General features: G+C 42.2%; 1 protein-coding gene across 2 annotated transcripts in view; it reads left to right on the top strand.

Moving 5' to 3' along the window:
• Nucleotides 1-25903, top strand: part of PDE10A (phosphodiesterase 10A) — a 582319-nt gene that overhangs the window by 213952 nt on the left and 342464 nt on the right. Inside the window, exon 1 of one of the 2 annotated variants that reach the window (XM_061428522.1) lies at nt 12963-13465. The exons of the other annotated variant lie outside the window; for it this stretch is intronic. The gene's annotated coding sequence lies outside the window, so the exon portion shown is untranslated. Of the gene's footprint in view, nt 1-12962; nt 13466-25903 lie in introns of those variants that run through there. 2 annotated transcript variants of the gene reach the window in all.

Genomic DNA, 25903 nt, shown 5'->3' with positions numbered 1-25903 from the left:
GACAGGGAGGTCTGGCGTGCTGCAGTTCATGGGGTCACAAAGACTCGGACACGACTGAGCAACTGAACCGAACTGAACTGAACTGAGGAGTAACATAGTTATAACCCCAGCGCGGAAACAACTCAAATGTCCATCAGCTGATGGACAGAAAATCAGATTAAGGCATATCTCTACCACAGAATAGCATTCAGCCATAAAAAGCATGAAGTACTAATAGATGCTAAAACATCTAAGCATCATTCATCTATGGATGAATTTTGGAAACATGCTAAGTGAAGGAAGCCGGTCACAGAGGATCTCATGTTGTAAGATTCTGTGTATACGAAACAGAGTAAGCAAATGCACAGAGACGGAAATGAAGCTAGTGGTTGCTAGGAGCTGGGGGATGGAAGGAATGGGGGTGACCTCTAATGGGGATGGGGTTTCCCTTGGGGATTAGGAAATGTTCAGCTGGGGGTTGTGCAGCTTTGTGACTATTCTACAGTCAAACTATGTGCTTTTATTAAAGGATGAATTTTATGGTATATTATTATATTGCAATAAAATATTTTAAAATAAATATATAATTCTTGGTTTTTCTTTTTAACACTTTATCTAATCGTATGTAAGTTTCTTGAGTGTTGTCTGATCCAATGTTTTAGGGAACCTGAGGGGGGAAAAGTTCAAGTGTCAGAGTGAAATGATAACTGCGAAATCGAGTCCCTGTTGTCATGTAGAAATGTAAGAAAGCGGCTCTTTTCACTTTAGCTAAAAGTATAAATTATAAGCGGAGTGTGTTATTTGTGAGCCAGAAAATTCAATTATAAAACAATGAAAAGTTTGAAAGACTCAAGTAGTAAGCATCTTTTTTTAAAGTCAAGACTGCATGTTCTATAATCTTTTAACGGCTGTATAAATAGAGCTCTGCACCACACAGGATGTTCATATGTCTCTAAAGTTTGCAGTAAATGGAATGATTCTGAGTGCACTGGCAAACTACTAAGCACATTTATTTCCACTTGTTTGTCTCTCTCTGCATTTGTATTTAAATCTCTGAAGTCCCTTGGCAGGATCACCGCAGAGCGGCGGGTCTGGGGGCTTCATCTGCTGGGCTGTGAAAAAAATCCAGCCTGGACAAGTTGCCGGCAGGAAGCGTTTGCCACATGACCAATAAACAATAAAAGTATGGGTGTAATATTTTTTTAAATTCAGCTAGCTTGCAGAACAAAACAATTGCATGGTGATTCGATCTTAATTTGCAAAAGCCTTCAGACTGTCTGCTAGGGTTTCCAGTTCATTGTCTAAACTTTATACAGAGCTTTTCAGCCAGGCACTCAACCATGGTCTCCATGCCAAATTGAATGGGGACAAGATAAATCAAACTTTAAAATAAAATTCTTGCTAAGGCCTTATAATTGTTGTGTTAGAGAAGACTTCTGAGAGTCTCTTGGACAGCAAGGAGAGCAGACTAGTCAATTCTAAAGGAAATCAACCTTGGATATTCATTGGAAGGACGGATGCTGTAGCTGAAGCTCCAGTACTTTGGCCACCTGATGTGAAGAGCCAACTGATTTGACCCTTGATGCTGGAAAAGATTGAGCTCAGAAGGAGAAGGGGGTGACAGAGGATGAGATGGTTGGATGGTATTACCGACTCCATGGACACGAATTTGAGCAAGCTCTGGGAGATGGTGAAGGACAGGGAAGCCTGGAGCTGCAGTCCACAGGGTGGCAAAGAGTTGGACAGGACTTAGCAACTGAGCGACAACAACAAGACCTTATAAGCCATGTGTAACTAAATAATATAATCATATGCAAGAATGAATCTTTCTGAGTCAATATAAGCTAGCTCTTTCTAGGCTAAAAGTTTTATTTCAAGTAAGTACTGGCATATGTCCTACCATATACTGGATGTGCAAAAGCAGTCAGAAATAAACACCTTTCTCCTGAGTCCAGTCGTCATAATCTTCAAGGACTACTACTCAGTGATTCTATGCACACATGGCCCTATATTTCACCTGCTATTATTGTGGAGACAATAGCCCAAGGACAATGGAGTAAGTTCGTTGAGGCAAAGGTGGTAGCCTCTGTGTGACATAGGAAAACAATGTAGCTAAATTTCTATAAGAACCATGGCTATTTGATTTGTAATCATTATGTTTTTGTGTTCTAATTCACTTAATTTGTAATGATCCCTTGTATAACTGTAAGATATAATTACAGAATAGGTCTACAAAATTAGTAATTTCCCCCTTTTTGTCTTCCTTACTCTTAAACCATCATTTTTTTTTTAATGTTTCTGAAATCTAAAGATCTGGTGACCATTCACAGGATAAGTTGCAATGAACCTTTTAAAAAGCATTATGTTTAAAGACCATTCAGTGGATTTCCATTAAAAATAACAAGAGAGAGGATCATTTACTAGGCATCCAGTTACTTCTTACTGTAGAAGGTTGTTCCAACCACCTGACCGGGTGTGCTTTAAAAGATTTATCTTATAATTTACATTTTGGTTTCCTTTGAAAGGGATATTTCTGTGTTTTCTATATATTCATTGTATTGACAGCAGATATAATATTCATTTAAAACATTGTAATATATTTTAGACAGCATATTAAAGAACAGAGACATTACTTTGCCAACAAAGGTCCAGATAGCCAAAGCTATGGTTTTTTCAGTAGCCATGTATGGATGTGAGAGCTGGACCATAAAGAAGGCTGAGGGCAGAAAAATTGATACTTTTGAACTGTGGTGTTGGAGAAGACTCTTGAGAGTCCCTTGGACTTTAAGGTGATCAAACCAGTCAATCTTAAAGGAAACTAACCCTGATTATTCATTGACACTGAAACTTAAGCTCCAACAATTTGGCCACCTGATTCAAAGAGCTGACTCATTAGAAAAGACCCTGATGCTGGGAAAGACTGAGGGCAGGAGGAGAAGGGGATGACAGAGGATGAGATGGTTGGATGGCATCACTGACTCAATGGACATGAGTTTGAGCAAGCTCTGGGAGATGGTGGAGGACGGGTAAGCCTGGAGTGCTTCGGTCCATGGGGTCGCAAAGAGTTGGGCATGACTGAGCAAATGAACAACAACAACAATATGTTTTAATTATTTGCATCAAAACACTAAGTGTTTTGTATTTATAATAACTGAGATTGCTCTTTTAATCTGCTGTTTTAAGTATCTACTGTGATCTGGTGTCTTAACTTTATGTAGAACATTTTATTTTTTATTTTTTTATTTTATTTTATTTAACTTTACAATATTGTATTGGTTTGCCATATATCAAAATGAATCTGCCACAGGTATACATGTGTTCCCCATCCTGAACCCTCCTCCCACCTCCCTCCCCAACATTTTAAATTTAAAGTCATGCTTGTATATTAAGCAAAACCGAAGGGAATGGGGTGGGTGGTGCCAGGGAGGTTCAAGAGGGAGGGAACATGCATATACCCAGAATGATTCATGTTGATGTATGGCAGAAACCAACACAATACTGTAAAGCAATTTTTCTTCAATTAAAAATAAATGAGTTTTAAAAAACTGAGGGGAAATGTAAAGGGTCTTGGCAAAGTTGTGATGGACCCAGCAGAGATACTACAGATGACCAGCTGATAGAACTTTCAAATGACACTGAGATGTAAATTATAAAATAAATGTTTTGAAGTACATCATCTTACGTGGCTAAAACTACCTTCTACAGTAAGAAGTAACTGAAAACCAGTAACTGATCCTTTCTCTGGTTATTTTTAATAGAAATCCACTGAATGGTCTTTTTAGCTAATGCCTTTTTAAAGGTTGTCTACAACTCATTCTGTCAGTGGTCACCAGGTCTTCAGATTTTAGAAACATTTAAAAGATACAGAAAGTTAAGTGAGAGGTGATCCTTAACTAAACATCAGCACAGTCATCTTCATTTCCCAAGGTCCGCACCTGATTTATTTCACGCATGTGAACCTCTGTAGCGTTTACGTTTCCTATCAATCGTAGGAAAGGTGCTGTCATTTCATACTGCCTTCTTGCATGTCCATCCTCTCCATCAGCGTGAGTGTAAACTCTTCAGGGGGCAGACCAGGAGGAGGCCCCGGAGCCAGCTCGAGCTGTGTTAACCGAAACCCATGCCTCAAACTGGGGCTTCCCGGCCACTTACCAGCTGTGGGGCCTGGGACTAGTCGGTAAATTGGTATGAACTCAGTGGTCTCACCTTTGAAACGAGAGTGATCATGCTTCCGTTAGAAGACTAAGATGACACCTGTGAAACATCAAGTGGGGCGTGGGAGAGTAAGTTTCAGCCAGCAGCCGCCCTCGCTCTAGGAGGCAGGGTCTCACTCCTTTATTCTTATGGGTGCGCCCGTGAAATGCTTAGCACACATACTTCATGCACTGTCAACAAATATTTATTAAAACCTAGTAGCTGACATGATGGAAAAAGCAGAGGGGGAGGAAATCAGCAAATCTGGTCCAAGCCACTGAACAGCCATGTGACCTGGGAAATCCCAAGAGCTTGCTCAGACTTCAGTTTTCTCATCTGTAAAGTGGGTTATTAGAAATGAATAATGTTCGTTTGAAGAGGATGGGGAGGGATTCGTTTGGGGAGGGATGCAGAAAGGGAATAAGATAGAGGAGGATGGAAGGAAACAGTGACAAGGTTGAAATAACTGCTTTAGGTAAACTCTGAGTCCAGGAAAGACGAAAACCACATGGTCTTCTTATCCACTATGTGACCAAGCAGTAAAAGAGATCATCCATATAAAACCGCATGTCCAAGTTAAGTTTTGCCTTTGGAAATAAAGGACAGAAAAATGAGAGTTCATCTTTTCTGAAGGGAGTGGCACACAACAGAGCCAACAAGCGCCCTTGGGTATTCCAGGGTCAGCATCAAGGACAAGAGAGAAGGATGGGTGCAGCTGACCACGCTCGTCTCAGGCCTTGGCTTGGAGAAGCACCTGGCAGACAGCAAGTGCTCACACGTGCCAATTGCGGCGGAAGCAGTAGTAATTAGATATCAGTTACTATTAGTACCATTAGTGTTCCTGCATACTGGCTGGGGTACACAAAACACTATTATTCCGCTGTTAAGTAAATACACACAAAGAAGCGGAAAATACATTGTACTGTACGTTTTCCCTTTATATAGGCAATAAGACTCCTCCTGGAAATGAAGTTGGAAGTAGAAGAAGCTTAGAACTTGACAGCGAAGAATTGGATGAAAGATGGTTATCAAAAAAGCAAAGAAATAAGTTACAATTTTGTAAAGTGAGTAGCAGATCTAGTGAAGTAATCAGAAGCAGAAGAATGGTGATAAACATCTGGGGCGTAAATGTAATAATCAAGGTTTTTTTTTTTTTTTCTCTAATGCTGCAATTAGCTGAGCAGCCAATTTCACGTTTAGGAAAAAATAGCTGGAAATGAGTTGTCAGTAATCCCCAATGTGTGGAGATGCATTGTTGTTCAGTCGCTCAGTCGTATCCAACTCTGCAAGCCCCTGGGCTATAGTCTACCAGGCTCCTCTGCCCATGGGATTTCCCAGGCAGGAATTCTGCGCTGGGGTGCCATGGAGACACACGTGTGTAGTGTTTTAGCGGCTACTGTGAGTGGCCCAGGGACCCGGTGGGCGATTGGCCAGCCTTCAGATTAATCTCAACTCTAGGCTTTGAGACAGTGTAGGAAGATGAAATTAAATCCCAGTTTCACTCCCTTTATACGAACGATGAAAAACCTCTGCGACAGGGCTCTCTTGCTGTACTAACTGTACATGGGAAGAGAAGACCGTGAGATAACTTACATGTCTTCACCCTTTTGAAAAAGATTCATTTCCGAAAAGTATCATGGGATTAAACTCGGTACATTTTATTCTAGGATCAAATTATTCTAGGATGTGCACTTTATGTGCAAAATTATAGCAGTAATGTTCAGTACATTGCTTTTAACCAATATATGCAATTAAGTACAAAATAATTCTACAAGGATGGAGTAGACGTGAAACAAAAATAATACCACTTATGAGCCCACTGCAAGTATAGTTTAATCTGACTCTTTGCGACTCTGTGGGCTGTAGTTCACCAGGTTCCTCTGGCAGTGGCGTTCTCCAGGCGAGAACACTGGAGCAGGTAGTCATTCCCTTCTCCAGGAGATCTTCCCAACCCAGGGGTCGAACCTGGGTCTCCTGCATTGCAGGTGGATTCTTTACTGTCTGAGCCACTAGGGAAGCCCATAGTTAATCAAAGTGAGCAGCTACAGAGGAGGGATAAGGAAGGCACAACAGAGAGGCCGGGAGAGCTGGATGATCTGCCGGCTCTGTAATCCACTTTGAATTGGATTTTCCACGTGTTTTCAATGAGAAGACAGAACTTGCTGATCTTTAGGAAAAGGCCTGTCGGGTGATGTATTTCATGATCTATCCTATAGATAAATATATATATATATATATATATCATTAGTTGGAAACTGTGCTCAGAAACCTATAAACAAGGTTATTCGTGTGGCCTGCTCTCCGTATTCTTTCCTTCACATTGTTTACATCTTTGGAGCAAATTTCTTCAGTGGAAGGAGACAAGCTAGGGGAGAGAGGGCCCATCCTTTCCCGGAGCATTTCAATCCCAAAGAAAGGCAATGCCAAAGAATGCTCAAACTACCGCACAATTGCACTCATCTCACACACTTGTAAAGTAATGCTCAAAATTCTCCAAGCCAGACTTCAGCAATACGTGAACCGTGAACTTCCTGATGTTCAAGCTGGTTTTAGAAAAGGCAGAGGAACCAGAGATCAAATTGCCAACATCTGCTGGATCATGGAAAAAGCAAAAGAGTTCCAGAAAAACATCTATTTCTGCTTTATTGACTATGCCAAAGCCTTTGACTGTGTGGATCACAATCAACTGTGGAAAATTCTTCAAGAGATGGAAATACCAGACCACCTGATCTGCCTCTTGAGAAATTTGTATGCAGGTCAGGAAGCAACAGTTAGAACTGGACACGGAACAACAGACTGGTTCCAAATAGGAAAAGGAGTTTGTCAAGGCTGTATATTGTCACCCTGTTTATTTAACTTATATGCAGAGTACCTCATGAGAAACGCTGGACTGGAAGAAGCACAAGCTGGAATCAAGATTGCCGGAAGAAATATCAATAACCTCAGATATGCAGATGACACCACCCTTATGGCAGAAAGTGAAGAGGAACTCAAAAGCCTTTTGATGAAAGTGAAAGTGGAGAGTGAAAAAGTTGGATTTAAGCTCAACATTCAGAAAACAAAGATCATGGCATCCGGTCCCACCACTTCATGGGAAATAGATGGGGAAACAGTGGAAACAGTGTCAGACTTTATTTTGGGGGGCTCCAAAATCACTACAGACAGTGACTGCAGCCATGAAATTAAAAGACACTTACTCCTTGGAAGGAAAGTTATGACCAACCTGGATAGCATATTCAAAAGCAGAGACATTACTTTGCCAACAAAGGTTCATCTAGTCAAGGCTATGGTTTTTCCTGTGGTCATGTATGGATGTGAGAGTTGGACTGTGAAGAAGGCTGAGCACCAAAGAATTGATGCTTTTGAACTGTGGTGTTGGAGAAGACTCTTGAGAGTCCCTTGGACTGCAAGGAGATCCAACCAGTCCATTCTGAAGGAGATCAGCCTGGGATTTCTTTGGAAGGAATGATGCTAAAGCTGAAACTCCAGTACTTTGGCCACCTCATGCGAAGAGTTGACTTATTGGAAAAGACTCTGATGCTGGGAGGAATTGGGGGCAAGAGGAGAAGGGGATGACAGAGGATGAGATGGCTGGATGGCATCACTGACTCGATGGAAGTGAGTCTGAGTGAACTCCGGGAGTTGGTGATGGACAGGGAGGCCTGGCCTGCTCCGATTCATGGGGTCGCAAAGAGTCGGACACGACTGAGTGACTGATTTGATCTGATCTGATCTGAGAGAAAAGCAGAGCTCCAAGTCCTGGGGGTCACAGAGTAGTGATTTGTCTCCCAGAATGGGCAGGTCCCAGCTTCCCCATCGGTCCCATGGCGGGGGTTCCTCTGGACCTGCGCTTGGACGCTGGGAAGATCAGCCTCCTGTGTCCATGTGGAGAGAGGAAGCTGCAGAAGGACCGCTGTTGGAAACATGCCCCAGGCACGTCGGTGCCCGCCCAGGTTTCTGCTGCTTCCCCAGGCGTGGCCAGACCCGCTGAACCCGCGGCCCTGAGTCCTGTGCTGAGGCGGATGATGGCTGGACTGCCCGTGATCCCCGGAGCCGGTCGCGCCCCTGGGCGGGGCTGAGGGCGGCCCTCCTGCCTCTTCAACGCTCTGTGTTTCCCTCTCTCCTGTCTCTTCTTCCACAAACCCCCTCCACCCGGGTTCTTTCCCTTTACTGCCTTTCGAAACATGAAACCCTATCGTTCCCTGGTTTAAATCACTGTTTATCAGCCGTTCTTCCAAATTACTAGGTGAAGAACAGCTTTGAAGCTTATTTGATAATGAAGACTAGACACCCTGCTTTTTGTGCTGTATTTTAAGGAAAAGAGTGATTCTAATAGCAGTGTTTCTGAGTGACGGTAGAATGATATTTAGAGAGAGAAGTCTGCTGACAAAGACTTGTTTAAACACAGGGAGCTTTTTCTTCAGATGCCCAGCTATGGGATCATTTCAAAGACCTTATTTCCCCAGGGTGACTGTTTATTTTATTGTCTTATAATTAAGTGTCATAAGTACTTTAAAGTTGATAACTTGTAGTTATTATTCTGTAACATGGTCAGAGTCAGGACCCTATTAGCGCCAAATAATAATTGCTACTCAGTGATCTCATTAAGAGTGCTGTTTTTCATGAGGATGCCGGCCACTTTTAGCAAAACACAGAAAGACTCAGACTTGACTTTCCTGCTATCCCCAGGTCCGGGTCAGGTCAGTGCCTCCTGATTTCCTCTGAACGGAGGACACAAGTACGTCTTCAGAGAAGTTCAATAGCAGAAGAAAAATGCTTTTAGGAATTCATTTCTGCTTTGCCCTATCCTCAACGGAGTCACCTCCAGAGGGGAGGGTGGAGGAGGTAGGGGGTGGCTGTCTCTCTTTGCTTGTTGTTTAATATCTAAGATAGATGCAGAACAGTTCCGAGACATGGATTTGGACTTTTTCCCTAACACTCCTAACAGTAAAAACCAAAACCACACAAGTGTTTGCAATGAGATTTTTTCCCCCCCACGGAGGGATATTTATTTTTTAATTTTAGCTTTGAAAAAAGGGAAAGTGTTGGTTTCTCAGTAGTGTCTGACTCTCTGTGACCCCATGGACTGTAGCCCGCCAGGCTCCTCTGTCCATGGGATTTCCCGAGCAGCAATGCTGCATTGGGTTGCCACTTTTTCCTCCAGGGGCTCTTCCCAACCCAGGGATCAAACCCCAGTCTCTCCCACTGCAGGCAGGTTCTTTACTGTCTGAGCCACCAGGGAAGCCCCAGTTTAAACTTTATTGTAATATAATTAACGAGTAAATTTGTAAAATATTCATAGTATACATCGTGATGATTTCATATTAAAATTATCTGTAAGAAAATAAAGAGAATTTTTTTAAAGCTTACTGACCACAGATACATACTGTTTTATTGAAAACAAAGCACAGCTCCAGCATCCTTTACTGACTTAGAAACAGAAATACCAACACTGATTATCATATGCTCACTGTTCTCAGAGACCAAAGACACTCACAGCCATGGCTTTCTGCCACAGTGCAGCTGTGTGTATAATTGACAGCGCTTTCAAACTTTATTTCCCCCACTTGAAGCTGATTCTCAATAATGGCTTTAAGGAAACAAGCCTTCTAAGATGGCTGTGAACAGCCATTGCCTATTATACTCATCACAAACTGCCCAATACTTTTGTTTGAACACTGTTAGCCTTTATAGGACTTCAGATATTATTCAAATATTCAAAGAACTAAGCATGTCTGTCTATATAAACTCTATTTTACTGCTTGGGGGTTTTGTTCAATTTTAAACACAAACATTATTGAAATAAAAATCTACTTTTTGTAATATTTCTAGATAATATTCAAGATAGAAGCTCTTTGTGAGAAGCTTATTTATTGTGTCCCAGAAATTCTAATTCTAGATTGATTAAATGATTTGCGGTAAGATAGGTGTTCAGATGGGAGTGACATATTTCTATTCTTGACTCCAAAAGGGTGACCAGCTAAGTGTTTTACATGTTTTATCTAATTAATTCCTAAAACAACACAATGAATAGGATATCCTTGTTACTGCCATTCTGAAGGTGAGGAAACTGAAGCTTTAAAAGGTTAAATGACCTGTCCAAGTCCACATTGTAAGTGAAGTGGAGTTGCAGCTCTCTGAATCCAAAATCCATGTGCTTAGCCACCAAAAATAATAATAAAAAGATACACACACGTATGTACATAAAGTATGTTTTGATTGTCCATACCTATAAGAACTGTTATGTTAAAATTTAAATATATATTTTCAAAAAACTACCTTTAAAGCAGTTTTCTCCAACAGCACACTGGTTAGTATTAACATCAGCAGTAGTAGGTCTTCATTGCTCTGTAGGAAGCAAATGATTGTTCTAGTTCATTCTCTGGGGAGATGTTTCCAATCTGTGCTTCAGAAACATTGGAGGTTCAGTTCTACTGTCACTTATGCCATCTTCCTGGCACCAGGTTACAACCTGACTAGACTCTAGTGCCCTTGGCAACCTTGGTATGTACATCACATTACGTATCTCACTAGCTGCATGTGTTTGGGGTATGCTAAATCATGAAAGTGAAGCAAATGATTGTTGAGGAATTATTTTCTGTGTTTTCTTATTTCTAGTCAATTATAACCACGCTTATATCAATATGGAAAGCATGTATAGACATTAGTATTTCTGCACTTCTAAGTACAGCAGCATTGTAAACTCTCAGGAATACTTTACTATGATGAATTATATGAGATTCTGTCACTGAAAGGAAGTTACCCAAAACTTTAAGCCCATAATTAGTTATTGAAATTCATTTAGCTTAAATTTAAGCAAATTAGCATCATATGTGTATGATCACTTATGTCTGACTCTCTGAGACCCTATGGACTGTAACCCACCAGGCTCCTCTGCCTATGGGAGTGGCTTGCCATTTCCTTCTCAAATTAGCATCTATGGTGGGGAAAAAAGAAAACTAAACACTAAATCAAAATTGTGATTATCCTTGAAGAAATAAAACCTGTGAGTTCTCACATTTTTATTTAAAACAAAAACAAAGTGTATTCTTAGCTTAGGTAAAGGAAAGCTGTTCATGGGGGCCTTCCGTGTGTGAAATAAAGTTCCTCCTTTAGAATTTGTCTGATGAGACACCATCAGGTGCCCTTCCTATCGAGAGTTTGGTCCCCCCCCCCCCCCAGAGGTTAAGCTATCTGAATAGAGTCCAAAGGTGGACCCTGCCAGTCTATCTACCCAAGACTGTGTGAAATGCATTCCTTCAACCTAACCTACAAACTCCCTGGGAATGAAGGTCTAAAGTACATTATTTGATTTGTTAAAGATGCAATAGGCTTCCCTGGTGATTCAGTGGTAAAGAATCCACCTGCAATGCAGGAGATGTGGGTTTGATCCCTGGGTCAGGAAGATCCCCTTGAGTAGGAAATGGAAACCTACTCTAGTATTCTAGCCTGGATAATCCCATAGACAGAAGAGCCTGTTGGGTTACAGTCCACAGGGTCACAAAAAGAGTCAGACATGGCTTAGGGACTAAACAATAAAGATGCAAGACAATATAACGTTGATACTAGATATATTTCTAACAACTCTGACTTGTCTTGGTTATCTAAAATTCAAGTAATATAGTTTCACATATTGTTCACAGAAACATTTAATTGATAATCAACTTAAAGACTATTCATATTTCTCTCAAATTATAACAATAGGTCTTTTTCTTTAGTAAAATGATTTGCATATTAAAAGTAGTTGTTATTCATGGATACATACATTTAATACATATATAAGAAATGAATGGACATTTCCTAATGTGATTTAATTTTGGTAACTTTCCCACAAGAATAAAAGAAAATCATCAGAGGATACATAACTCTGTGTAGTATAGTTCATATTTCAAATAGCATCTCTTCAAAGGTTGTTTCCTTACAGATGCTGGCAGTAGAAATGAAATGCTGAGTCCCTTACTGTTCTAACCTGAAGGAAAGAGCATTTGAGAATTTTTAGTACTCCTGCCAAGTTGATGTATTAATTAAGACTCTTTGGGGCACAGATGACAGAACCAGTTCTACTGATTACCCATGGCTGTGTAACAAAAGACTCCATATCCTGGCACTTTGAAGGGGCACACACTTCCTGTCTCTGGGTTCCTGTGGGTGAGGAGTTGGGGTGCAGCTCTTCAGGGTCCTCTGGCTCTAGGCCTCTCACAACCTCTCCTGACCTTCCTTCACTCCCTGGGCACACTGCCAGGCTGGCCTCTCATCCCTTCTGCTGCATTCCATCCATCAGAGCAAATCACCCTCGAGGGGAGGGGGCAACACAGGTGTGACCCTCCCCACCCGCCAGAAGGCGGGAGCCACTGGAGTCACCATAGAAGCACTTGCCACACTGACTCTGGAAAGCATAAAAGCAGGAAAGGTGAATGTGTTAAGGAGACTTAGGGCCCCTCATGAAACGTGGGCTTGAAGACAGCACTGCCATCCCCGGGTGAACAGTCGAGGGAGAGTGGTCTCCTGTGAGCGAGCACCCAGGGCTCTGTGCACAGAAATGGTACCCACCAATTATGGCTGTGCATCTGCCCGTTTTCCCCAGGGGGGCACTCCCGGCTGTGTGACACTTGCAGGAGGTCAGCCCACAGCCTCAGAGACAACTGTGAACTAAAGCTCAAATTTGCGCCTCAGACAGGAGGCGAAAGATGGCGTCTGAAAAGGAACCAAAGGCAGTCGTAAGCTGTAACCCAAGGCCCTCCAGGGCCAACCGGAAGCCGAAGGCTAAGTGCTTCCGGTCCATCCGCTCTGTTCGCCACGGCCCAGGGGTGGACGTGGACGTGGGGCCTCACAAGGCCACCCGCAACTCCTCGGAGGTCCCTGCACCGTCTCTGCCGTCCTTGTTTCCCTCAACTGCAGTCTTCCGAATCCTTGAAAAGTTCTCAGGACTCCAGTCCTTTCTTGCTTTTCAGTTGGCCATTTTGACCACTTCAATTTCAGAACTTAAATTCGGATAATTCCTCCTAATCGTTCCAATGCGCTCGAGGTCTCTACACGAACTGCAGCTCTCATCCTCCACCGACTCAGGCAGCGTCTTTCCCTTCACTGAACAAAAGCCTGTTTCCGCGGCTTCCAACTCTGCACAGTGCCCACACGCCTGCCACCCACCCGTGCCTTCCTTCTGTCAAGTCGACTCCCTCTTCACATGGCTCCCGCAGAAGCCTGTCAGTCAAGGAGGACCAGGAAGCCAGATCCCAGCAACCCCACGTCTCTCACACTCCCGCTAAACACCACACAGAAAACTTCAGGAAATGTGAGTAGCTGATGAATGCTAAGGAAAGAGTAAGTCTCAGGGTTTGAGCTGGAAACGTGAGGCATTTCTGAATCAACAGGTGGTGTTTCTCTTTGCCCATTTAGTGTCAGGGTAAATACTAAAAAGCAGAAATTTGAAAGAGAAATATTTCTCATACACCAATAAAAGTGTAAAGAAATTAGATTTGAGAGGAGGTCAGAATCAGTTTGTAAGTGTGCCAGTAGGAAAGTGAGTAAAAAGGTGCCTTCAACTGGGAATATTTGAAGTCCTTTTAATATTTTAGGAGTTTTTAGTTGCCTGTTTTGGATTTGTTTTTCTTGCTTCCCTTGTGACTCAGACCTTAAAGCATCTGCCTACAGTGCGGGAGACCAGGGTTCGATCCCTGGGTGGGGAAGATCCCCTGGAGAAGGAAATGGCAATCCACTCTAGTACTCTTGCTTGGAAAATCCCATGGATGGAGGAGCCTGGTAGGCTACAGTCTATGGGGTCGCAGAGAGTCGGACAGGACTGAGTGACTTCACTTCACTTCAATGACTTTATAATTTAATAATTTCTTCACTGGAAGAATAGTCCATGAATGATGATGGTGATATGGTTGATACAGATTATGGTGATGAGAATCGTGGTACGTGGTGGTGAGGTGATAATGATGAGATGGTGGTGGTGGTGGTGGTGGTGGTGATGAGGGTGGTGGCGTTTGGTGACGGTGACAATGATAGCTGTGTCTTAACTGAGAACTTTGTGCCAAATTCAGTTCTCATGTGTATTACCTCTAATGTGCATTAACTCACTTGATTCTCATAGCAGCTTTACCAGATTGGTACTATTATTTCCTCACTTTACCTATGAGGACACTGGGGTAGAGGGGGCTAGGAACTTGCTCAAAGCACTCAGTGGCAATGGCATACATTAGAAGTCCTAACCTGCATTGAGCTACACTCTTTTGCCGGCTCTATGCTAAAGAACCTGCCCACCAATGTGGGAGATGTATGAGAGAGATGCTGGTTTGATCCCTGGGTGGGGAAGATCCCCTGGAATAGGAAATAGAAACCCACTCCAGTATGCTTGGCTGGAGAATCCCATGGACAGAAGAGACTGGTGGGCTACAGCCCACGGGGTCTCAAAGAGTCGGACACGACTGAGCGACTGAGCACTCACACACTTCTGCCTCTCCAGCTGGTCCCTCAGGGTAATGTAATTCTATTTCCCAATTATGGTGGCTCTTCACAGGTGTGTCAAACCACACACACACACACCCTTCCCAAAAGTGAAGTGGGCACTCAGATTTCGACACTGGATTTCTCGAGCCTCTGTGTAGTGTCCCTCCTCTGCATCCGTTTTCTCCTGTGGGATTTGCTCCTTCCCGGGTAACTGCCCCTCGTCCCTGCCTTGGGAGAGCTGTTGGTAGTAGTTACTGTGAACAGTTTGCTTCCACAACCCACATATTTCCTTTGGCACAGACGAGAAAACATAAGTATTTCTATTATGTCCTTGACTTTGAAACAACAGTGGTGGTGGTAGCAGAACCAGAGACTCTGAAGTTCATTGGAAGGAAAATATTTGAAAGGGGAAAAAGAATACAACCCTTGCAGTTCCGGCAGGGAGGAAGTACACGTTCATGCTACGATGTTAGAAACCGCATGACAAAGTAGGAGTACAGAACCCAAACCACTTTCCTCAAGGCTTAGGTAGCTTAGCACTTAATCTTTTCCAATGGTTTGTGTATCCATTTTCAGGGCAAGAAACTTCTATGTTCTAAGTACCTAACCAGTATAAATAATAAAAGGAGAACTGGCAATTAAATGCTAGTGGGCCTTTTTGGAGCAAAAGATTCACATGTAAGTAGGAGGAGCTAGGGTATTTTCTGTGGCTGTCTGGCATTTCTTTTACTCATTTTCTATTGGGTTTTTGATGTCTTCCATAGCAGATTTGGGAGAAGGCAGTGGCACCCCACTCCAGTACTCTTGCCTGGAAAATCCCGTGGATGGAGGAGCCTCGTAGGCTGTAGTCCATGGGGTCACCAGGAGTCGAACACAACTGAGTGACTTTACTTTCACTTTTCACTTTCATGCATTGGAGAAGGCAGTGGCACCGCACTTCAGTGTTCTTGCCTGGAGAATCCCAGGGACAGCGGTGCCTGATAGACTGCTGTCTATGGGGTCGCACAGAGTCGGACACGACTGAAGTGAGTTAGCAGCAGCAGCAGCATAGCAGATTTGTGGTTTTTTAATATTCTAGATACTTGTTATTTCCTATTTATATTTATATTCATAAGTATCTTCTTGCTACTCTGAGTTGTTTCATTTTAATTATTTATTATTCCTGTTGATGAACAGAATTTTTTAATTTTAAAGGTCTCACTTCTGTAACCATTATTTTTATGATTTGTTTTTACAGATCTTAAAGGTATACTCTCCCAAATTTTCTGCTAAGCATTTTAAAGCTGTCTTTTTGTGTTAAAGGCTTTCCCTATCTGAACTGATTTTTGTATGTGGCATAAGTCAGGGGGGCTAATTCTATTCGTTGTGAAAAGTCGGTTGTACATGCACTTACAAGGCCCTTAGTGTGGTATTTCTGATATTAAAGGAAATGTCAGGAAATGACATAGGGAAAAATCGTAAGCCAGTCCCACCTATAAATACATAAACAATAATTATTTAAAGAATAGCTTATTGGACTGACTGAATTTTTAAAAAATTAAGACCAAGTTGCGTGGACATTTGAACATTATTCAGCTGACAAATGTTGATGTAATTTACAATATCCTCTAGCGAAGGAGAAAGGCCCAGTGATCATCATAATGGATGTGAGAAAGTATTCAGTAAATTTTGTTTACTGTTTATTTTTTTAAAAACTTTGAAAAGTCTAATTTTTAACAACCACTTCAAGCAGTCATGATCATATCTTAGTTCTTATGCATATTTTCAACATATTAACTATTTTAATACTATCCTGAAATCAAGTTAAATGATCCGAAACTTGGCTTTCTGGCCCCCATGTGGCTTTGTTTCCTTTATGAATTGCACTCTTGAGAAGTATGATTGTTTTGCTTTGAGAGGATGCTTGTTATCCTATGTGCTTTAGGGATGTTATTAAGGGTAAGTTTGAGTTTTGAACACAGCTGTCCAGGCCTATCCATTTTCTTCTAGCGAATGGTCTTTTTTCAGTCATGTGCACACTTACGTGCACAAATCACGTGCACAAATCATGTGAGCTTAGTGTACATTTTCCTCATGACTTCACTTGCCTGGGAGCTCAAACATAGGTTGATCCCATAGCCACTTTCTTTCAAAGTAAAGCAGAGCAGATAATTTGATGTTGTGGGCCCCAGCTTTAATTTAATGTTCCCGAATTTACTTCCTAAGGTCCCAGTTTCTTCTCTATTAATTTATGATGGGCTGTTTTACTGGGTCTGCCTAAAAACTCATGTTTATAAAACAGCATTTAGAGAATAAATCTGAGGCGAGTCACCTAACTAATATACTCACCCTGTTCTTGTTTCTCTCAACCAGATATTTAATGTCGAGATTATTTCTTTTTTTGCTTCCCTGGTGGCTCAGTCAGTAAAGAATCTGCCCAAAATGGGGGAGACCTGGGTTTGATCCCTGGACTGGGAAGATCCCCTGGAGATTCCTTTTGTGCTTACGATTTTCTGCCTTGATTTTCGATGTTTCCTGGCCTTCTAAACAAACTGCAAAAAGTTGAGTGCAAGAATCAGTTCTGATGTGTCTTTCTTACCCCTTGGAGCTGAGAGGCATGTACCAAGTCACTAAGTTAGAAGCACTGAATGAGTGCATGCCCCTAGTCTTATGCTGGACTGTGTTGAAACAGTTGCAAAGAGATTTTCATGTAATAAACAATAACCTCAAAGTTGTAAAAATGTTTATAAACAGCTAGAAAGAGGTAAAGATCAATGTTGTTTTAACCAATAAGCCAAGCATGAGTTTTAACGTTATTTGACTGAATTCTATATTGTGAATTAAATACATTTATGGGGAAGTAGGGAGAAGAAATGGAGAAGGCAATGGCACCCCACTCCAGTACTCTTGCCTGGAAAATCCCGTGGATGGAGGAGCCTGGTAGGCTGTAGTCCATGGGGTCGTTGGGAGTCGGACATGACTGAGCGACTTCCCTTTCACTTTTCACTTTCCTGCATTGGAGAAGGAAATGGCAACCCACTCCAGTGTTCTTGCCTGGAGAATCCCAGGGACGGGGGAGCCTGGTGGGCTGCCGTCTATGGGGTCACACAGAGTCGGACACGACTGAAGCAACTTAGCAGCAGCAGCATCAGCAGCAGCAGCAGGGAGAAGGAAATGGCAACCCACTCCAGAATTCTTGCTTGGAGAATCCTGTGGACAGAGGAGTCCAGAGGGCTGCTGCCCATAGGGTTGCACAGAGTCGGGCACGACTGAATCGACTTAGCATGCATGCATGCATTGGGGAAGGAAATGGCAACCTACTCCAGTATTCTTGCCTGGAGAGTCCCAGGGACAGAGGAGCCTGGTGGGTTGCCGTCTATGGGGTTTCACAGAGTCAGACACAACTAAAGCGACTTAGCAGCAGCAGCAGCATGGGGAAGTAGTGGTTTACTGGGAATGAAGTAAGTTTTCTAATCATATCTATAGCAGGCATTTATTAAGTCAATAAAAGTATAAAAATACTATTAGCTTTGAAAGGATATGAGTTAGCTATTCAAAACTGACAGTTTTCTACTAAAGGAAGCATTTTAAGGAATTACAAATTAAAAGTGTAAAGACCTGAATTTTGTACAGTGAAAATCAATACAACTAAAGTACAGCTAAAAGTGGAAAAAAAAATCATGGAAAAACAGCTGTGATAAATGTGATGGTCAAGGGTTAATATATACAACACATTATACAAGTAATTAAAAATAAAGAATGTGTGTAAAGAAAATTCAAAGACACTTTACGTAAAGAAACCATGACGTGAACTTTCCCACAACTTTAAGTGCCTCATCAAGAGATTATTCTTATTGAGCTCATTATTTGGGAAAAATTATTAAATTGGCTCGTGTATAAATAAAAGATAATTAAAATACCAATGAACTACTATTTGCATCCTGTAAAACTAACAAAAGCTATTCTAAAATGAAATTGAATACAGAAGAGGTTGAAGGGAATAGTTATCCTGAAAAATTCCCAATAATATTGTAAATCAGAATAATATTTTTAAATAAAAACATTTGTACCCTTTAGATCAGGAATCTCACTTCTAGAAACTTACCAAAAATAAGTGACTCAAAGTATGATAAAGGGAAAACTGGTCCACAATCCCTTGTCCAAACTCTGGGCAGAATGTGCTTCAGAATTCAGACTTTATTTTTTTTTAAGATGTTATATGCATCTGCTGTATGTCCTGTAACACCCAAAGGATATGAAGTGACATCTTACATTGAAATACATTGATATCTTTATGTGGAACATGTTAGCAAGATAATGACTCACAATGAATTTTGAGTGTAAACTTAAGGGGAAAAAAATAGATTTTGCTTTCAAGCATGTAAAAAAAAATCTTAGGTTTGTGCTTTTTTATTTCATAAATATGTGTAAGACCTCATATCAAAACGATATTATTAATATCAGTATTCTTTCTGACACAAATAATGTAAACTATGAAACCATTTAAAGTGAGATATCATGGGAAAATTGATAGAGTAACTTGGTGAAGCACTAAGAAGACTAAAATTAAAATTAAGGAAACTATGTACCAGTATGCAAAACTGTTTTTAAAATGTTTAAAAACCGGCTCAGTCTTTACTATGAGATCTTTAATTATAGTTGATGTGAAAATGCAAGCTTGCCTGCCTCATCTGTTCCAGTGAGTTTGCTCTATAAGAATTGGATGAATTTGGGATGCTTTTTTCTGTAGACATTACTATTTATAAACATGGATTATGTCAGAAATTTGTAATGAATGTAGAGTCTTATATTATTTCTGCCATTTTCCTGAGAGACTGTAAAACAATTTTTTGAAAATACTCGTTTCAAATAGATTACCCTTAACTCTCTGTTTTACCCTATAGACAATAATGCATGCAAGCATGCTAAATCACTTCAGTCGTGTCCAACTGTTTGTCACCTTATGGACTGTAACCCGCCAGGCTCCTCTGTCCATGGATTCTCCAGGCAAGAGTGCTGGAGTGGGTTGCCATATCTTCCTCCAGGGGATCTTCCCAACCCAGTGATGGAACCTGCTTCTCTTAAGTCTCCTGCAGATTCTTTACCACTAGCGCCACCTGCCAGTATTCAGTTCAGTTCAATCCCTCAGTCGTGTCCAACTCTTGGCCACCCCATGGACTGCAGCACGCCAGGCCTCCCTGTCCATCACCAACTCCTGGAGGTTGCTCAAACTCATGTCCATTGAGTCAGTGATACCATCCAACCATCTCATCCTCTGTCGTCCCCTTTGCCTTCAGTCTTTCTCAGCATCAGGGTCTTTTCCAATGAGTCAGTTCTTCACATCAGGTGGCCGAAGTATTGGAGTTTCAACGTCAGCATCAGTCCTTCCAATGGCTATTCAGGACTGATTTCCTTTAGGATGGACCGGTTGGATATTCTTGCTGTCCAGGGGATTCTCAAGAGTCTTCTCTAACACCGCAGTTCAAAAGCATCAATTCTTCAGCGCTCAGCTTTCCTTACGGCCCAGCTCTCACATCCATGCATGACTACTGGAAAAACCATAGCTTTGACTAGACGGACCTTTGTTGGCAAAGTAATGTCTCTGCTTTTTTAATATGCTGTCTAGCTTGGTCATAGCTTTTCTTTCAAGGAGCAGTGTCTTTTAATTTCATCACTGCAGTCACCATCTATAGCGATTTTGGAGCCCAAGAAAATAAATTCTGTCACTGTTTCCATTATTTCCCCATGTATTTGCCATGGATTGATGGGACCAGATGCCATGATCTTAGTTTTTTGAATGTTGAGTTTTAAGCCACCTTTTTCACTCTCTCTTTCACCTTCATCAAGAGGCTCTTCAGTTCCTCTTTGCTTTCTACCATAAGAGTGGTGTCATCTTCATATCTGAGGTTATTGATATTTCTCCCCGCAATCTTGATTCCAGCTTGTGCTTCATCCAGCCCAGCGTTTCACATGATGTACTCTGCATATAAGTTAAATAAACAGAGTGACAATATACGGCCTTTATGTACTCCTTTTGCAGTTTGAAACCAATCCATTGTTCCATGTCTGGTTCTATTGCTTCTTGACCTACATACAGATTTCTCAGGAAATTCTTCTCATCTCTTGAAGAAGTTTCCACAGTTTGTTGTGATCCACACAGTCAATGGCTTTCGCATAGTCAATAAAGCAGAAATAGATGTTTTTCTGGAACTCTCTTGCTTTTTCTGTGATCCAACGGATGTTGGCAGTTTGATCTCTGGTTCCTCTGCCTTTTCTGAATACAGCTTGAACCTCTGAAATTTCTCAGTTCACATACTGTTGAACCCTAGCTTGGAGAACTTTGAGCATTACTTTGCTAGTGTGTGAGATGAGTGCAATTGTGTGGTAGTTTGAACATTCTTTGGTATTGCCTATCTCTGGGATTGGGATGAAAACTGACCTTTTCCAGTTCTGTGGAAACTGCTGAGTTAAGGAACCTGGAGGTATAGGGAAGTGATAAGTCACCATCCAAAAGTCATTAGAATAAAAATAACTTGATCTAATCACATGGAACCTCTATTTTCTCATCTATAAATAAAGATAATGAGTAATGTTCTTGTTGAAGATAAACTAGGGAGTCAGAGCATCTCCATTTGAGTCGCAGCTTTTCACTTCCTTGGCTCTGCGATTGATGCTGATTTAGTAAGTGGCCTCTGCTGTGTTGTTTGCTGTGTTAAAACCATATAATAACCTGGAGAGCCTGCCATGTGGCAGTGTCTACACTACTTGCAAGAGCACATTGCTCCCACTTATGAGATCAGAAGCTGAGGCTCCTGCACACAGACTGGCCTGATAAGTTGGATCTCTTATAGCTCTCCCCACTTAACACTGCAGGCAGAGGGTTGACGCGGGGACAGCCTCGGGTGGAAACCAAAGACGAGCAGGAGAGGTGCTTTCCGAACAGTCCTCAGGGTAGAAGGTGAGGAACGGGATCTGGTTAGTATGGTACCAAGGCAACTTCTTTAAGAAGCTGTGAAGTGTTAGCAGTGGAGCAAACAGGTGGCGGTGTGTGGGAGCCCCGGCGCCTCATTTCTGTAGTTCTATACAACTAGAAAGACTGCAAAATAGAAATGTTTTTAAAAGTGCCATATCCAGGAGCGTTTATAAAACAGGTGAACTAGAGTATCATGGACTTTATTCCTAGTGCCCAGGGTAGAAATCAGCGCTTTGTCGGTACACAGTTACTAGTGAATGAATGAATGATTCACTCACCTCAGTAATAATGAATGACAGCTAAGACACAGGCTCATCACTGGTACCAAAATAGCTCACTAGGAAGTGTTTTCCTCTATAAAAGGTAAGGTGACGTCAGAGCAGGCATTAATTGAACACCTCTTGGCAAGTGTTGGACACTTCAGGGCGCCGTATCTGATTTGTTCTCAGTTAGTCCAAGCAGGCAGTACTGAGTTTCAGCTTTCTGTTGGTGAACTGGGATGGTGAGCCTGCACTTCTGCTGTGCTGTGCGGTGTGTGTGCTGGGATCTGGGCTGGCACAGAGGGGAGAGACAAGCGGTGCTGGAAGCAGGGTGTGTAGGAGCCAGTTGTCCACACAGGGGGCCTGCTCAAGGAACCGTCTTGCTGAACTGAAGGCAGGCCAGTGGCCAGAGATCTAAGTCTAATCTGCCTTGGTCATCACTGTGAGACACGCTGATCCATTTGCTCGTAAGCTTGTCTTAAAATACACAGAAGCTAGAGGCCAGGTGCCGCGGTCTTGTGCCCGTGTGAGGACCGCTTGACTTACCCGATGGACATAGTTAGTTCTGGAGTCAGACGGGTTGGGTTTGGGTCAAGGTGCATCTCACAGGCAGGTTGCTTCACTTTGCGCTTCGTTCTTTTCTAGTGAAAGGGGGTTACTGCCAGTGCCCCCTTTGAGTGATTGCCATCGAAATGATTAGGAGAATTTGGAGATGGAAAGAACTGGAATGAAGTCCTTAGGCATCAGTAGGTGCCCCTTACTATGATGATTATCCTGATCTGCACCAAACACATGTGGCTTTGTTTAAATCCCACTGCTCTTTCATACCTTGCTGCCAGCATTTCATCACAGTACGGATTTTACAGTCTCAATATGTCATCTTTGCAAATGAAGTATCAGAAAAATGGAAATAAAATCTCTAGAGAAAACCTTTTTGCCTATAATTTGTGGTCTTGTAAATTTAGAAGTCATATTCTGCAGAATTTTTTTTAAAAAGTTAATCATAAAAGATATAAATAGGTCTTCCTGTGTCCCCATAATCAATCCCACTTCCTTCCTGCCCACACCATAAGAATCCACTCACCTAAATTTAGCAGCTTTTGTTCACATTCACATTTTAAAATTTCTACTGTATGTATATATATTTTTCTGTATAATACATAGCATTGTTGTGTTTACTTTTAAATGTTATAAGATGATATCCTTTTTTTAAAAAAAGTTATTGTTCATGAAGTAAAGTTGCTGGGTAGTAGTAAGGCACACCTGTACTCGACTACCGTCAGATCCCTCTGGAACTGTGTCAGCATCAAACTGCCATTAACAGTTTTGGATGATGTAGATCTTTGTCAACAACATTTTAGTTACCCATCTAGTAAATTCCTGGAAAAGGGCATGGCAGCCCACTCCAGTATTCTTGCCTGGAGAATCCCATGGACAGAGGAGCCTGGCGGACTCTCCAGTTCATAGGGTCGCAAAAAGTCGGACACGACTGAGTGAGTAACACTACATCTAGTAAATGTGTTTGTTTTAACCACCACCAATAATAATACCAGTGACAGCAATGAAGCTGGAGGAATAACCACGTTCGGGATTCTTCCTCAGAAGTACCTGTGTGTGTGCCGCCTTCGGTTTGCTCGTGTTTTGCAACTGTTACTCTGGTGACCACTTCTCTCTGAGTGCGGTTTCCGTCTCCTGATCAACATTCTGAGCTAGGCGTCAAAAACTCTCTTAGTCCTTGAGTTCCTATAATAGTCTTTATTTTTCCCATACTCTTGAATAATAGATTGAGTAAAAAAAAATTCTGTTAACATTTATTTTTCCTCAACACTTTGAAGATACTATAAATATTTTCTGATCAGTGAAGAAGTTCCCGCAGGCCCATTTTGTTCCTTCTCAGATCAAATATCTTCCTTCTCTGGTTATTTAACTTTTTTCTTTTTGTCTTTTGGCATTCTGTAATTTCACTTAAAGTCTGCGATGGTTCATTTCATTATTATGTGTTGACTGGACTGGACCATTTGGTCAAAGATTATTCCGGGTGTTTCTGTGAGGGTATTTTTGGATGGGATTCCTCTGTAAATTGGCAGACTGAGTAAATCATATTGCCCTTCATGGGCTTCCCTGATAGCTCAGTTGGTAAAGAATCCACCTGCAATGCGGGAGACCCTGGTTGCATTCCTGGGTCAGGAAGATCCGCTGGAGAAGGGATAGAGTACCCACTCCAGTATTCTGGCCTGGGGAATTCCATGGACTGTATAGTCCATGGATTCGCAAAGAGTCGGACATGACTGAGCAACATTCACTTTCAGGGTGTGGCTGGGGCTCATCATCCGATTGGCTGAAGGCCTGATGGGAACGAAGGACTGACCCTCCCTAAGTGAATCCTGCCTGTGGCCTCGGCTAGAGCGTCAGCTCCACCTGTGTCTACAGCAGCCTCCAACCCTCACACCCAAACTGGGACAGATGATGATTTCATGAGGCACTTCCTTATAAGAATCCTCTTTGTATATATATTATTAATTCTGTTTCTCTGGAGCCCCCTGATGAATGCAGGGTTAATATCAGGTGTGTGGATATTTATCCTGCCGGGAACTGGTGCGCTCCTCTGATGTGAGAGGTCTTGACGTTCCTCAGTCCTGAGCAGTCTGCCCTCGCGTCCATCTCGGCCATGCTCTCTATCTCCTCCTCTGGTGCTCAGACTGGGCACGTGCTGGTGGCCCGTCTGCGCGCCTTGTCTCCTAACAGTTCCTTTCCATGTCCTGACTCTTTGGTCCAGGTATGTTCTAGGTAATCTTCCATTCCACCTTCTGGTCCACCAGTTCTGTCTCGTCTCCGTCATCCAATATGCTGCTTATTTCTTTTTCTATTTTCAGTGACTATATGTCCATTTCCAGAAGCTATTATTTGGTTCTTTTTCAAATCTGCCTGCCTCTTTCTTCATAACATTTTTGCTTTGTGGTTCTCAGTCCTTTCCTATCTAAGAATTCCAAGTAGACCTGCCATTTTTCTCTCTTGTCCTAGTTTTTGAAGTGGGGGGGTGCTAGTCTTGGTTTGCTGTATGTCCATAGCCTCTGTGTATGCTTGCCTCCCATTTGGTCATTTTTCACGTTGATACCTTTACACTGGGAAGCATATGTGGCTTAGCTGGTGGCCACGTTCCTCCAGATGGGTATTATTTTGCTTTTGGCAGGTGGTTCAGGAGCAGCACCTCCCTGTGAACCATCCTTAGGCTTTTTTTTTGCCCCAGGGGGTGGGTTCCCACACCGCACAGACAGTGTAAGTTAGATCCCAAATCCACGCAGTCATCGTGTTTTACTCCTCAGAGATCTTTTCCCCTAGAGACCAGGGAAGCATGTGCTGCCTGCAGTCTCTCTTTCCAGTGAATAGATCCTTCTAGCTTCCTTTTCCGTGGGGATGCAGCCCGTGTAGAGTCCCAGGTCTAAGCTGATGTCTCAGCTTCGTTTCCCCAACTTGCATGGACCCAAAGCCTCATGCCATATCCACGAACAAGAGGTGAATGTTGCCTGGGGACCTGGGTGTTGCATTTGGGTCCTACAGGTAACCCATCACTAGAGGTGCTATTTTTGGCAAAAGAGCATTGTTCCTTTCCCCCCTCATGATCAGATTGTCATTTTATGCTGCATCTGTACAGCAGTTTTTCACATATTGCGCTTTCTTGGCTTCTCTGAAAGCTCGGTGCAGGAAGAAGAGACTGAGGTACAGTAAGTAATGAGAAAGTGGCATTATATCTTTTGAGACAGGAGAACAGTTTAATTTTCTCCTGTCAAACAACTGGGTGTTTTAATAATCTTAGCCTTTTAAAGTCTCAGACTTTCAAGTTTCCTTACATCTTTGACATGATTTCTCTTTGCACATTCCACCCACACTTTATGAGCATAATAACGTGCTAACACTCTTTCTTCTACTGTGCTTTTTGTTCAGAGAATTCTAAGTGCTTTGTAGACCTTGCCATTTATCCTGACAACACCTTTGCACACTGTGGAAGCTAGTTGGTTAGCGGGAGAGTTGGTTTAATTGAACATGAGGACCAGGGAGCCCAACACTG

The sequence above is a fragment of the Bos javanicus genome, chromosome 9 (assembly GCF_032452875.1).
Source record: "Bos javanicus breed banteng chromosome 9, ARS-OSU_banteng_1.0, whole genome shotgun sequence".
Taxonomy (NCBI): Eukaryota; Metazoa; Chordata; class Mammalia; order Artiodactyla; family Bovidae; genus Bos; species Bos javanicus.
The sequence above is the reverse complement of the archived record's forward strand: the minus strand, read 5'-3'. Positions and strand labels throughout refer to the sequence as shown.